The sequence below is a fragment of the Microcaecilia unicolor genome, chromosome 2, assembly GCF_901765095.1.
Source record: "Microcaecilia unicolor chromosome 2, aMicUni1.1, whole genome shotgun sequence".
Lineage (NCBI taxonomy): Eukaryota > Metazoa > Chordata > Amphibia > Gymnophiona > Siphonopidae > Microcaecilia > Microcaecilia unicolor.
In genome coordinates, this window is record NC_044032.1 from 621,587,795 (window position 1) to 621,604,430 (window position 16,636).

Here is a 16,636-nt window from a genome sequence, read left to right on the forward strand (position 1 = left end):
CTGTGGGTAGAGCATTCCATATCTGCGTGCTCGTGTAAGAGAAGGTGGTGGCATGCATCAGCTTGTATTTTAGTCCTTTACAGCTGTGGAAGTGTAAATTGAGAAATTTGCGGGATGTTCTTGTGGCGTTTCTGGGTGGTAGGTCCACTAGGTTCAACATGTAGGTAGGAGCGTCTGCGTGAATGATTTTGTGTACAATCGTACATATCTTGAACGCAATGCGTTCCTTAAGTGGGAGCCAGTGCAGTTTCTCTCTAAGGGGTTTTGCACTTTCATATTTGGTTTTTCCAAATTTGAGTCTGGCGGCAGTATTCTGGGCTGTTTGGAGTTTTTTGATAGTCTGTTCTTTGCAGCCCGCATATAGTGCATTGCAGTAGTCCAAATGGCTTATTACCATTGATTGTACCAGAGTGCGGAAGATGTGTCTCGGGAAGAATGGTTTTACTCTTTTGAGTTTCCACATGGTGTGGAACATGTTTTTTGTCGTGTTCTTCACATGGGTATCGAGAGTGAGGTTTCGATCAATAGTAACTCCGAGAATTTTCAGGTTTTGTGAGACAGGAAGAGAACAGTAAGGTGTGATTATGGTGGAGACGTTTTTTGTGTTATGTTGGGAGGTGAGTACAAGACATTGTGTTTTTTCTGCGTTAAGGTTTAGTTAATACTGTCATCTACCAAGATTTGCTTATTTCCGATCTGATGAAGAAGGGCAACCTTCGAAAGCTAATCAAGAAATGTACTAACTTATGTCCAATAAAAAACGTATCATCTTATTTTCTTTTTCATGTTTTATTTTGTTTTATTTCTATTGATTACGTTTAAAAGTGGACTAACATGGCTACCACACCTCTCTACTAATAATACCTAACATTCTATTTGTTTTCTTTGCCGCCACAGTACACTGAGCAGAGGGTTTCAAAGTATCGTCAGTGATGACTCCTAGATCTTTTTCCTGGTTGGTGACTCCTAATGTGGAACCTTGCATCATGTAGCTATAGTTCGGGTTCCTCTTTCCCACATGCATCACTTTGCACTTGCTCACATTAAACATCATCTGCCATTTGGATGCCCAGTCTCCCAGTCTCGTAAGGTCATCCTGCAATTTTTCACAATCCTCTTGCAATTTAACAACTTTTCCATAACTTTGTGTCATCGGCAAATTTAATTACCTCGCTAGTTATTCCCATATCTAGATCATTTATAAATATGTTAAAAAGCAGCGGTCCCAACACAGACCTCTGCGGAATCCCACAAAGTGAAAGGGCCTTGTTGGCACTAGTGCATGAACAGCCGCTAGCGCTGCTTAGTAAACTAGAGTGTTAGGTGCAGCTCGAGCATATTCTATAACAGTGTGCGTAGTTGTTAGGAATGCCCAGAACCCATCCATGCCCATCTCATGGCCATGTTCCCTTTTGAGATCTGTGTGTTACTATTTATACAGAGTGGAGGAGTGACCTAGTGGCTAGAGCACTGGTCTTGCAATGCAGAGGTGGCCAGTTCAAATCCCACTGCTGCTCCTTGTGATCTTGGGCAAGTCACTTAACCCTCCATTGCCTCAGGTACAAACTTAGATTGTGAGCCCCCCTGGGACAGAGGAATATCTAGAGTACCTGAATATAACTCACCCTTGAGCTACTACTGAAAAAGGTGTGAGCAAAATCTAAATAAATTAATATATGGAATGTTGCTACTATTGAAGATTCTACATGGAATGTTGCTACTATTTGAGATTCTACATGAAATGTTGGTACTATTTGAGATTCTGTTGCTACTATTTGAGATTCTACATAGAGTGTTGCTAGTGGAGGAGTGGCCTAGTGGTTAGAGCACCAGTCTTGCAGTCCAGAGGTGGCTGGTTCAAATTCCACTGCTGCTCCTTGTGACCTTGGGCAAGTCACTTAACCCTCCATTGCCTCAGGTACAAACTTAGATTGTGAGACCCATGGGACAGAGAAATATCTAGAGTACCTGAATATAACTCACCTTGAGCTTCTACTGAAAAAGGTGTGAGCAAAATCTAAATATATGGAATGTTGCTACTATTGAAGATTCTACATGGAATGTTGCCACATTTTGAGATTCTGGAATGTTGCTACTATTTGAGATTATGAAATGCTGGTACTATTTGAGATTCTGTTGCTAGTATTTGAGATTGTAGATGGAATGTTGCTAGTGGAGGAGTGGCCTAGTGGTTAGAGTACCAGTGTTGCAATTCAGAGGTGGCAGGTTCAAATCCTGTTGCCGCTCCTAGTGCTCTTGGGCAAGTCGCTTAATCCTCCATTGCCTCAGGTACAAACTTAGATTGTGAGCCCTCCTGGGACAAAGAAATATCCAATGTACCTGAATGTAACTCACCTTGAGCTACTACTGAAAAAGGTGTGAGCAAAATCTAAATAAATAAATATGTGCCACTTTACAGAGTACCAATGTTTGGGATGCAGGCTGTAGAAGTCTGCCCAGCATTGGCCTTAGTTCCTCACAGCTGCAGTCACCATCTAAGCCCCACTTAACACATGAACATCCATGAAGTCATTTAAGTTTTTTTTCTATACCATCCTCTTTCTAATTATGGATCCTCTGTGTTTATCCCACACCTTTTTCAATGATGTCACTGCTTTTGTCTCCACCATCTCCCACAAAGGGCATTCCAGGCATCAACTACCCTCTCTGTGAAAAAGTATGAAACTCCCTTACATAATTTTAACCCAGGAACTGACATAGAAGTCAAGCTGATTTTGTTTTTCAAACATTTTTTTCCTCCCAATATTTGGTGCTTTTTACCTTGCAAAATACATTGGGATGTTATTTTAGATTATGTGGCATTTGACTGGCAACAGTACAGACGCCCCCAAGTACTGAAATTGAGTCAATTACCAGCAAAGCCTGGGGGAGAGAGAGAGTGGCAGGGGGCATCTGAAATAGAGAGAAGCATTGTTTTAAGAGATGATGAAATGGCCAATTATTGGGAGAAATGGCAGAGGGCAGACCTCTGTTTTGATGCTGCACTGAGTCTTTGTAGCAATAACACTTTACAAATAAAATAAGCCAGAAGCAGTGATGATGTTTATTTTATACAAAAAATGAGGCCTCAGTTTTTGCTTTTCCTCCAGCTAAGGTTCATTCAGAAGTTAAAACCTCCACAACGGGCACATTCCACTTACTTTGAATATTCTTTTGCCTTTATACTTTGTAATGAAATTATGTTTTGACTTCCAGACAAAAAAAAAAGACTTCCAGATTAGGATAAGTGAAATTTTCTACTTCTAATACTGAACCCAGGGGCGGATGCCCAGTGCACACTACAGCCCTCCCAGGTCCTACCTTGAAAGACGCGCTGCTGGTGATTTAGTGGCCTCTGCGGGAGGAACATGCTCTTTCCTGCCCGGCCCGCTGTGCTGTCACTATTCCCCCCTGCCCGGCACCACCGTATTTTAAAAATGGCAGCCGAGACTCCCTGTGGAAGTCTCGTGAGATTGAGACCCACGAGACGGAAGTCTCGGTCGCCATTTTGAAAACAAGGTGGTGCAGGCAGGTGGAGGAATAGCGGCAGCGCAGCAGGCAGGAAAGAACGTTCCCTCTGCAGAGGCCACCAGACCACCAGGGTACTACTACCTGAGGGGTCAGCTAGTACTGGAGCACCAGCGGCGGCAGCTGCGGCACCAAGGGAAGCGTCGGGCAGGAGCCAGGCGGGGGGCCCAGACCACCCTCAGTCCACCCTGGACTGAACCTAGCATTCCTTCCTTCCTTCCTTTTGAACCTTTCTGTGCTTTAAAATGAATGTGAAACTTCTGAACTGGCGAGCTATGAGGATTATGCTGGAATTATGAAAGCCTCATTTTTCTAGTCTCTGTAATAAAGAGACTCTTTTATGACCTGAATTCAGGGTTGGCGGCTGGACTGTACAATAAGACACCACTTTTCTAACTACTGTAGAATCTTTCAAATGAGAAGCCAAGAAATTAAAGAGGGGATGGAACATGCATATTCTAGAAAGAAAGGGTGCAGTGACTTACTAACATGGAGCACTTACTCACATGCAATTTCTGAAAAGCAGAGCAGACTTTTAGCTTCCCTATTCAAATATTACTATTACCTTATCATGAACTGTGTAGCACATGCCAGATGTATGTAGACCTCTGCAGAGACAACTAGAAGATAGGCCATCCTCAGCAGCTTAGCCGAAATTGGGTGGTGGAGCAGGTGGGGGGAAGAGGGTTTGGTGGTTGGGGGGCGAGGAAAGTGGAGGGCAGAATTATACGGTCTGTGCCAGAGCCGGTGATGGGAGGCGGGAAATACTGCTGGGCAGAATTGTACGGTCTGTGCCCTGAAAAAGGCAGGTAGAAATCAAGGTAAGGTATACACATGTGAGTTTGTCTTGTTGGGCAGACTGGATGGACTATGCAGGTCTTTTTCTGCCGTCATCTACTATGTTACTATGTTTTTATGCACTATGTATATAATTCACTGCCTAACAATGTGATTTTCCTATATAATTCATATCTCAACATCAAACCACATTGTTGCAGTAGTAGGAGAGGCATCGAAAACCAGATGATCCCCAAATGCATAGCTACTGTTACTTTAACGTGCTGCACTTTACAATGTGCCCTTTCCCAGGTCATTTAACATGGAATGGAAAATTTGATCTTCATCAGTGCCGCAGAGAAAAACAGAAGAGGGCTCACGAAATGCTGTTAGTATGATTTAGCCCAAGTTGAAACATTAGAACAGTAGGCCCCACCATCAAGGCTTCAACAGCTAATGTTGGAAAAACAGGTACAATGTATATACATAAAGCTGACGACAAAGAAGAGATATTTTTTTGGCTAGCCAAAGACTTGACAAAATTAATATATTTTGGGTCAGATTCTGTATATGGCATCTAAAATATAGGGTAAAACCAACTCTTCAAATGTGAAACCCTCAAATAACCTCTGGTAGATTAAAACTAAAGTTGGTAAAAAAAACCATGGTCTATTACGGAAGGAGGAAACGAGGAAAAATATGATCCAGATGAATCAAGTTTACTACGTACACAAGATATTATTGTAATGAAACAACAAAATATATTTTTTGTAATGGTGGAGAGATCTCAGAGTGTGAACACACCCAAGCAAGGCTACGCCAAGGTGATTTATGCCTCTAAGGGTGGACAAGTTTCTCGATCATAGAATTTCTCCACTAATTTTTATTTCTTGTGAGCAAAAACACCCTCATGTGCTCATATTATAACACAGACTTGTTCAATATTTTAAATTATCTGGATCAATTCCCTCATTGCCTCCATCCAAAGTCATTGCACCTTAATCAACAACAAATATTTATATAGAGAGAATATCTCTCCTGTAGTTTTTTCTTATACCAATTTTTTTTTAATACTGATGTGCTCAATTGCGTAGTACTCTAATATGAAATATATAACAATGTAATCAATTTTAGCACTTAGCGTATAGGCCAGTGATCCACTCCTGGGTTGACTTCAATCCATGATAACCATGTCTAGTCCCATGAAGTGATTCGTCGCCTCAAAACCTTCTCAAAAAGCAAAGCGTATGGGCATATTAAATGCCCAAAGCTGAAGCACTAAAATATAGGTGCATTGAAATAACGTGTGCAGCACTATTCTATAAACCGCATCTACAGGAAGATGTAGTTTATGGAATAGCGCATAGGCCGGGGGAATGCGCGTACATTTAGGTGCATTCATTTACGCCACCAAAAACCTGGTATAAATGCCCGCACCTAAATGTACACGTGTTCCCCCAAATTCTAACATAACATGCATAAATTTGATTGACACGTCTACACCAGTGTTTTCCAAGTCCGGTCCTGGAGTACCCCTTGCCAGTCAGATTTTCAGGATATCCACAATGAATATGCATGAAAATGATTCGCATATAATGGAGGCAGTGCATGCAAATCAAGTTCATGCATATTCATTGGGGATATCCCGAAAACCTGACTGGCAAGGGGTACTCCAGGACCGGACTTGGGAAACGCTGGCCTACATTCCTCCCATGGCCATACCCCCTTTTCAGCTATGTGCATTGGAATTTACGTGCACCTCTTTTTAGAATACACCTAAAAAGAAGTGCACGTAAATTCTAATTATTGCCAATTAGTGATGATAACTGGTTGTTATTGGCCAATTATCATGACTAATTGGCTAGGTACTCAGTTGAGTAGCACACATAAATTGCTACTCACTGAACCTTATATAGAATTTGCCCCTTTATGACTGATTGTGGTCTTCAATAACATTTCATAAGGGCACTACCCTTTGTATTTAAGGGTGTCACGTTGACCCTCATTACCATATGTCTGTATGGTTTGGACACGGGATTAAGTTCTAAAAAGCTGGTGCCTTCATGAGATCACGGGGTGAAAACAGGAAAAACTGTTCATGTTTCGCCTCCCTGCAAATATCCTGCATCTTCAAAATAATTGCAGCCAGATGCTGATGTTCAGGTGAGCGAAATTGTCTGAGAATGTAGGGTTAGACTCCAGCTAGAAAGCCAGAATAGAAGAGGAACACGTCATCCTTGTCTCGCTTGCTCCAAGACACTGGATAGCAGCAGGTTTTTTATGTGTATATGAGACACTTTGGCAGGTTGCATGAGCTTGAGGCTTTTGTGTACATGTGAGATGCTTTGGTTTTGATTTCTAAAAGGAAAGACATTCATTTTAACATTATGAAATGTGACCATGTTTAGCGGCAGACATTTGAACAAGAAGTAGTAGAGGGAGTGAAATTCAACTTATTTATCCTAAATTATTCTGGATGCTTTTCTGGGCAGTAAGTTCATATGCATGTAATGTAAATAGGGTATAAAAAAAGAAGGCAAGTTCTGGGTGTTGGGGTTGGATCAGCTCTGCATCAGAGCTGTCAAATGCATTTGACAGCTCCGAGTCGCAAACAGCGACCAATGTACAAAGGGGGATCCATGCAGCTTACTTGCATACGACCCCTTTGTGCATTGGTCGCTGTTTGTTACTCGCTGTGTCTACACATTTGAGATGTCTTTGGCTGGTCTTATGAACCGAAGGCCATAAAAACAACGCAAGACCTAACTAACTTCTGAAGGCTAATGAAAACAGAGCTCTTCAAGAAGGCATACCATAAACATCCATCTTAAATATTAAATAATAACACTACACACAAGCTATACAAAACCGAACTCTTATCACATGACAACACCACCACCCTAAACCTTACGCAAAACAAGATCTCTCTACAGTCAATGACCTAATGTAGATTATAATGCAATGTATCACCCTGAAACCTTCAGGCAATACCATAATTATTCTTCTCTACCATGTATGTAGGCACATGGTATACATATATACCATGATCTATTCCATATAAGTTATGTTCCATGTATGTTATCATGTATGTATGCACCATACGCAATAACCTTTGCAATTCTACTACCTGAAATGGCATCCGCCATTACGGCAAATGTAAGCCACATTGAGCCTGCTAATTGGTGGGAAAATGTGGGATACAAATGCTACAAATAAATCTAGGGAATTCAATAAATGCACCTAAAGTTAGGCGTTAATTCTGTACCCAACTTTCAGTGCGGAAACACATTCTAACGGATGCAAGGTGCCGAAATGGGGCTGAAACAGCAGACTGGCACAGAAATACACTTACGCACCCAGTTATATGATGGTGCCTATATGTATCCATGCGCAACTGCCCAGGAATTATTCCCATTTGAGGGGCTGTATTGGCCAGAACAATGCCCAGAAAGGAGGAGAGAGAGCACATAAACTCATAAACGTTCGTAAAGATAAATGCAGTTTATTTACAGCCAGCACCAAACTTTTAAAAGCAAATGCAATACATATTTATAGCTAATAATAATAATATTACTACATCACCACAACAAATGTCAACATCCTCTATTTTCTATACACCGATCAGAAGTTGGAACTGAGCTAGTGGCAGTGGCGAGACCCGGGTTACACTTCTCCTTTTGAATGTGCACTTTTTTCTTCTGTGAATGGGTGCCTATTTATTTATTTATTTGTATCCCACATTTTCCCACCTATTTGCAGGCTCAATGTGGCTTACATTTTTCCGTAATGGTGATCACCAATTCCGGAAGAGAAATACATATTTAACTACTACTACTACTACTATTTAGCATTTCTACAGCGCTACAAGGCGTACGCAGCGCTGCACAAACATAGAAGAAAGACAGTCCCTGCTCAAAGAGCTTACAATCTAATAGACAAAAAATAAAGTAAGCAAATCAAATCAATTATTAAGGTGAAGGAGACGGAGAGGATTAGGTATACAGATAAAGTAAGTACTTTTTCATAATCGGAAATAAAAGGTATTGGATTAACTTCAATCGTGATAGATTAACTTGAACAATCAGGAATGTTAAACTTCAATCTTGTTAAATTAGTATGGACAATCGGGAAGTACAGAATTACGTTTAGTGAAGATTCGGTGTAAATTTTGTTAACTGGTATTTAGGATGGATTATTGTAGTATGCTTTTTTGAATAGGTTAGTTTTCAATAATTTATGGAAATTATTCAGGTTGTGTGTTGTTTTTATTGATTTAGGTAATTCGTTCCATATTTGCGTGCTTATATAGGAGAAACTGGATGCGTATGCTAATTTATATTTCACTCCTTTGCAGCTGGGGTAGTGAAGGTTCAGGAACCTGTGTGATGATTTAGTAGAGTTCCTGGTTGGTAGGTCTATAAGGTCTATCTTATAAGTGACGTTCCACTCATAACTAATTTTAGTCTATAAACTGCTTTGACTTGCTTGCCCGGAAATGCGAAATAGCAAGTCCTCTGGCAGGGGAGTAGGGAATCAGTAAGCATGAAAGGAAGAGTGGAGGACCTGAATGGTGAATCTTAAATACAACTAGCAGAATTTGGTATGTGATACTGTGGGAGAGAGGCAGCCAATGTTTTAGATTTAGGAAGACAAAAAAAAATACATTCTGAGGTGTATTAAATGAGGCAAAGCCACTAAAGTCAGACAAATACACAGTCAAAAGCTCGATTTCCAACAGCTTGACTTTCTCCATCAGAAAACTCCTTCCAACATTACAAAACGTTGCATAGCAAAAAAAAAAAAAAAATTGAATGAAAAAACAAAAGACGCATAGAATTTACAGTGACTGACAATATCCCCGTTCTTTAGGGACGTGTCACACTCTCTTACTTTCATGACAGATGAAAGCTGCAGGGCAATAGATGCCAAGGTCAATACTTATAAGGATGTCCCATTACTCTGGATGCTGGAAATCGATAAGGAAAGGACCTACGCTGCTGTCAACAATTTTAAACTATAAATGCTCAGAGAAAAAAGTCAGGTGGTCTCCAGATTACTGCTTATACGGAGATTTCAGAAACAAGGCAACTAGTTTTATAGGAGATTTTAGTATTGGTATCTAAAGTTAGTACCTTGGAAACTCTGTTCTATACATAAGAAATTTCCTTGTAAAAAATAGAGATCTTATTATAATACAGAATGATAATACGTTGAAACCTTGTGCTCAGTGTGCTGCTGCGGCTAAGAAAGCAAATAGAATGTTAGGTATTATTAGGAAAGGAATGAAAAACAAAAGTGAGGACGTTATAATGCCTTTGTATTGCTCCATGGTGTGACCGCACCTCAAATATTGTGTTCAATTCTGGTCGCCGCATCTCAATAAAGATATAGTGGAATTAGAAAAGGTGCAGAGAAGGGCGACAAAAATGATAAAAGGGATGGGACAACTTCCCTATGAGGAAAGGCTAAAGCGGCTAGGGCTCTTCAGCTTGAAGAAAAGGCAGCTGAGGGGAGATATCATAGAGGTCTATAAAATAATGAGTGGAGCGGAACGGGTAGACGTGAAGTGTCTGTTTACACTTTCCAAAAATACTAGGACTAGGGGGCATGCAATGTAGTAAATTTAAGACAAATCAGAGAAAACATTTCTTCACTCTACGTGTAATTAAACTCTGGAATTTGTTGCCAGAGAATGTGGTAAAGGCAGGTAGCATAGCAGAGTTTAAAAAAGGTTTGGAAGGCTTCCTAAAGGAAAAGTCCATAGACCGTTATTAAATTGGACTTGGGGAAAATGCACTATTTCTGGGATAAGCAGTATAAAATATTTTGCACTTTTTTGGGATCTTGCCAGGTATCTGTGACCTGGATTGGCCACTGTTGGAAACAGGATGCTGGGCATGGTGGGCCTTTGGTCTTTCCCAGCATGGCAATACTTACGTACTTATGCTTTCATATTAAATATTTCAAAATAATGTATTATATCCAATGTGCTACCAATGCTCAATTACAAATGTTGCTCTACCAGATAAGATTCAACATTATATGTAACACCATTATCCTTAATTAGAAATTTTGTTTGCATAATATACTTATGTATTGTACTTCATCAAAATTACTTTTTGCATGATGTACTAAATAAACAGTTTTTAACTTAATTGGCAAACTGTAATGCTGTAATGTCTCTCGTATCTCTTATAATAATAATAATAGGAATTCCAATACATCACTAATTACTTGATAATCTGTATGCTTTATTGAATTGTTTATATCCATTATGTTACTCTTGTTCTTTATGTAACCAATTATTTATCTACTCTTGATTGACGCTTGTCATGATGTATTGTTGTAAGCCACATTGAGTCTGCAAATAGGTGGAAAAATGTGGGATACAAATGCAACAAATAAATAAATAAATAAATAAATAACTACAAAGTTTGTGTTCTTTCTGCTGATTAATGCTATCTCTCCAGCTGGGCTCCAAATCCAAAGTGGTCCATAAAAGGATGGCAAAATGTCCAACATGAAACTATAACTAGTTCCGCAAAATCCAAATTCAATCCACTCGGTTCACTAGCTCACACTGATACAGCTCAACATAGAATCCATGTTTCGCATGATGGCATCCTCAGGAGCTGACTATAAAACATTACAGTACTAACAAATACTGAGCAAAACTCCACCACCAATGAACAATATTAACATACTACATAATACAATATAATTCCACATAACTTACAATCTTTATGTGGCATACAGCAAATGGTCTAGTGACTCCCAAAACACCTCATTGGCGGTACCTCACTCCTCTCTCTCTCTCTCTCTCTCTCTTCTCCACTGGCAGCACCACATCTGCCTGCCTCTCTCTGAATCCCCCTGCCCCGTCCCCCCGGTCTACATTCGAGCCATCACTAGCAGCAATTCCTGTAGGCAACCTGCGTTGGCCCTGCAGGCTTCCCTCTACTGCATCCCCGCCAGTAAAGAAACAGGAAATTACATCATCGAGGGCAGGATGCAGTAGAGGGAACGCCTGCAGGGCTGACACTACTACTACTATTTAGCATTTCTATAGTGCTACAAAGCATACGCAGCGCTGCACAAACATAGAAGAAAGACAGTCCCTGCTCAAGGAGCTTACAATCTAGTAGACAAAAAATAAAACAAACAAATCAATTAACGTGTAGAGGAAAGAGGAGAGGAGGGTGGTTGGAGGCGAGTGGATACAAGTGGTTACGAGTCAAAAGCAATGTTAAAGAGGTGGGCTTTCAATCTAGATTTAAAGATGGTCAAGGATGGGGCAAGACGTAGGGGCTCAGGAAGTCTATTCCAGGCGTAGGGCGCAGCAAGACAGAAGGCGCGAAGTCTGGAGTTGGCAGTAGCGGAGAAGGGAACAGATAAGAAGGATTTATCCAGGAAACGGAGTGCACGGGAAGGGGTGTAGGGAAGGACGAGTGTGGAGAGATACTGGGGAGCAGCAGAGTGAGTACACTTATAGGTTAGTAGAAGAAGTTTGAACAGGATGCGAAAACGGATAGGGAGCCAGTGAAGCGACTTGAGGAGAGGGGTAGTATGAGCCATCACAGGAATCGCTGCCAGTGACGGCTCAAATGTGGGACGGGGCAGGGAGATTCAGAGAGAGACAGGAAGATGCGGTGCTGCCAGTAGAGAAGAGAGAGAGAGAGGAGTGAGGCGCTGCCAATGAGGTGTTTTGGGAGCCACTAGACTGGGTGGGCCTGAGGCAAGAATAAGTGGGCCTGTGCCCACCCAAGCCACCCATAGCTACGCCACTAGGAAATACAGGGTAGAAAGAAAGGGAGGGAGGGAGGGGGAGTGACATTACATGTTAAAGATAATATTAGAGCCACATAATTGCAGGGCCTACAGGGTATGGAAGAGGCACTGTGGGTCAATCTGGAAAGGGAATGGCAAATGTACTTACATTAGTGTGATATACAGGCCTTCTTCATAGACAGAAGACATGGACAGAGATTTAATTGAAGACATTCATTCAAAATATAGCTGTGAAAGGGGAAGTGCTACTAATAGATGATTTTAATATGTCAGATGTTGATTGGGATATCCCTATTGCGGGGTCTTTTAGAAGCAGGGGAGATCCTGGATTCTCTACAGGGGGAACTATTCCAGCAGTCGTTAATGGAACCCATGTGGGATGGGGCCATATTGGACTTAGTGCTTACTAATGAGGAGAGTGTTTCTGATGTTACAGTAGGTGATCATCTGGCATCCAGTGATCACCAGATGGTGTGGTTTGATACTAAGATAGGTGTGGAAAGGGTTTATTCAAAAGTGAAGGTTCTAGACTTCAAAAAAGCCAACTTTATTCAGATAAGGGATGACCTCGGGGAATTACTATCTGGATGGGAACATCTGGAAGAAGTTGGAAAGCAGTGGGCAAAACTGAAAGGTGCTATAAGTAAGGGCAACAAATCTTTTTGTAAGAAAAGTAAATAAATGTAAGAGGAAAAGGAGGCTGCTTTGCTTCTCGAAAGTAGTAGCTGAAAAGGTTAGCCTTTATAAACTACAAGAGTGGAGGAGTGGCCTAGTGGTTAGGGTGGTGGACTTTGGTCCTGAGGAACTGAGTTCAATTCCCACTTCAGGCATAGGCAGCTCCTTGTGACTCTGGGCAAGTCACTTAACCCTCCATTGCCCCGTGTAAGCCGCATTGAGCCTGCCATGAGTGGGAAAGCGCAGGGTACAATTGTGACAAAAATAAAATAGATACTATTGGAGATTCTACATGGAATGTTGCTATTCCACTAGCAACATTCCATGTAGAAGGCTGCGCAGGCTTCTGTTTCTGTGAGTCTGACGTCCTGCACGTATGTGCAGGACGTCAGACTCACAGAAACAGAAGCCTGAGCGGCCACATTGGTGATCTGCTAGGGCCGACTTCTACATGGAATGTTGCTAGTGGAATAGCAACATTCCATGTAGAATCTCAAACAGTAGCAACAGTGGAGGAGTGGCCTAGTGGTTAGGGTGGTGGACTTTGGTCCTGGGGAACTGAGGAACTGAGTTCAATTCCCACTTCAGGCACAGGCAGCTCCTTGTGACTCTGGGCAAGTCAGTTAACCCTCCATTGCCCCATGTAAGCCGCATTGAGCCTGCCATGAGTGGGGAAAGTGCGGGGTACAAATGTAACAAAAATAAAAAAATAAATCACAGGAAGATGAAGATAGGCGACAATATCTGGAAAAGCTAAAAGAAGCTGGTAGAGTAGTCAGGGGAAGCATAGATGCAACTGGAAGAAAAAATAGCCAATACAGTAAAATGGGGGGACATGACAATTTTTTTAGATATGTTAGCAATAGCAGGAAGTATAAAAGTGTCATTGTGAGACTCGAAGGTGAATGGGGAAGAATATGAAAAAGCTGATAAAGATAAGACAGAATTGCTTAAAAAATATATTTCTGTGCTGTGTTCACAGCTGAAGGGCCAGGACAGGACTGCAGAAGACAAACACAAATAGGAATGGAGAGGTGATAATCACTGAACAATTTTCATAGGGCTATGTTTGTGAGGAGCAGGCTAAACTGAAGGAGGTCAAAGCAATGGGGCCAGATGGTATACATCCAAGGGTACTGATGGAACTTAGGGAAGTTCTAGATGCTCCACTGGCAGACCTTTACAATGGTTCTCTAGAATTGGGAGTGGTCACGGAGGACTGGAGAAGAGCCGATGTGTTCCATCTCCACAAAAGTGGAAGGAAGAGATTGGGAACTACATGCCAGTCAGACTGACTTCTGTGGTAAATAGTAACATGGAGGGGCATAATCGAATGGGGCCGTTCAACTATAAGGGCGGCCATCTATAAGGGTGGCCCCATCAAGCGGTGAACCAGACTGTATTATCGAAACAAGATGGCCGGCCATCTTTCGTTTCGATAATACGGTCGGGGCCGGCCAAATTGCAACATTTGGGCCGCCCTTAGAGATCACCGGCGATAGAGATGGCCGCCATTGGTTTTCGCCAATAATGGAAACTAATGCCGGCCATCTCAAACCCAGCCAAATCCAAGCCATTTGGTCATTGGAGAAGCCAGCATTTGAAGTGCACTAGTCCCCCTCACATGCCAGGACACCAACCGGGCACCCTAGGGGGCACTGCAGTGGACTTCACAAATTGATCCCAGGTGCATACCTCCCTTACCTTGGGTGCTGAGCCCCCAGCCCCCCCAAAAAAACCCACTACCCACAACTGTACAACACTACCATAGCCCTTAAAGGGTAACGGGGGGCACCTACATGTGGGTACAGTGGGTTTCGGGTGGGTTTTGAAGGGCTCACATTTACCAGCACAAGTGTAACAAGTGGGGGGGATGGACCTGGGTCCGCCTGCCTGAAGTGCACTGCAGTACCCACTAAAAACTGCTCCAGGGACCTGCATACTGCTGTGATGGAGCTGGGTATGACATTTGAGGCTGGCAAAAAATGTTTATTAATTGTTTTGGGGGTGGGAGGTGGTTGGTGACCACTGAGGGAGTAAGGGGAGATGATCCCCGATTCCCTCCGGTGGTCATCTGGTCAGCATAGGAGGAATCCTCCAAGTAATGTCGGAGAGAACGAATCACTTGTAGGGAGAAAAAAAAAAGACTTGACTACCGAAAAAATATGAACAGAGAAAGAGAGTTGCAGATTGATGATAACACTGAAATATTTCATCGAATTGACTAACGATATTAAAGCTCCTCTCAGGTAGTAAATGGTGTCCTGAAACCCAAAGGGTTGTAGTTTTGGAAGGTTTAAGGATCAAGTTGTGTGACACAGTAGAGGACAGAGCAACCTGAAAAGTACGGTCACAGAGAAAGGAGGAGAACCATTTGAGCACAGTACCAGGAATACCACAGGAAGAAAGCCAAATAGAAGAGTGATCCACAAGGTCAAAAGCTGTCAACAACGAAGCGAAGGTCATTAAAGAGGGATGTCATGATGGTTTCCGAGGAATGGTTGGCACGAAAGCCAGATTAGAAGAGATGGAGCAACTCTGAAAACTCAACATGATGGGACAAGTGGGAGAAAACTACCTTTTCTGTCAGCTTGAAGACACTCCCTTGGCCACACTCCCTTTTGGATCAGCGTGTAAAATTTAGGCACGGATCCTGCACCTAAATTTACACGTGTAAATTTTAATTAAATCCAATTAGCACCAATAATTGCTTGTTAAAATCTCAATTATCTGTGCTAAGTGGCTCATTATTCAATGAAATTGCAGGTGAAAATTAGATGCGTGACCAAATTCGTGCGCACAATTTTTAGTGACTTTTATAGAATATGGGGATAAATGACAAGGAAAACTAAACAAAACAAGACAAAACTGGCAATTTGGGGAGGAGTTGACACTTAATATGATTAAGAGCTGATATTCATACACTTAACCGCATACGGTAACCGGACAAAACAGACTGCATACAACACAGCCCTATCTTTGTCCGGTTTCACCTACCTGGGTAAGGGCTGAATATCAACCTTTAACTGGATAAGTGCTGTCCATCCGTTCATACCTGGATTTTCAGTGCTCAAGCCTGGACATGGCCCTCATTGAATATCGGGGCACAAAGCCACTGTCGACTAAAAAAAAAACCGCTCACCACCACCAGCTGAATATTGTCCCTTAGCCTGCACACACCTATTCATATTCTTTGTAGCTATCCTGAAACCTGACTGGAATTGGATCAATAGGATGGGGTTCAGGAAACCCTGCTTTGGTACATCTGGACCTTAAGGTTTGGTTCCGAAAACAGCAAAGTCTTCAGCGTTTTGAACACAGGACTTCTGGGATTCAGACTGTGAACTTGAGAATTTAAAATGCAGTCCAGTCTTTGAAAGCCTTTTCCATACTATTTTAATAAACCATTGTTTATGCCTCAGGTGTCATTATATTACCAACCAGACATTAATATACACAGGGGATCTTGTTGATAAGCAGAGATTATTGCTGTGTGATTCACTAGACGCACACTATACTTGTACAGAGTTAAGTCATTCTGCTGGGGAAATTCCTTTCCAAATTGCTCTCTCCATCTTCCAAAAATATCAGTGTAATCAAGACCAAAGATCAAAGTGATATTTAATTACTGCCATCCCTAGTGGAGTTTGTTATTGAGAAATATCACAGAGGGGACAGTTTCCATTCTGCCTGCAGAGTTGTGCAGTCCACAAATACTTTCTACCTGCAGACTTCACCACTTCTCAAACACTGTTCTTGTACTTTCACTTTGAAAATTGCCTAAGAAAGGTACCGCAGCTATTCTCCCTGAAGCAATTATAATTGTAATATTGGAAAGAGAATAAAATATCTAATTGCTTTATAACCA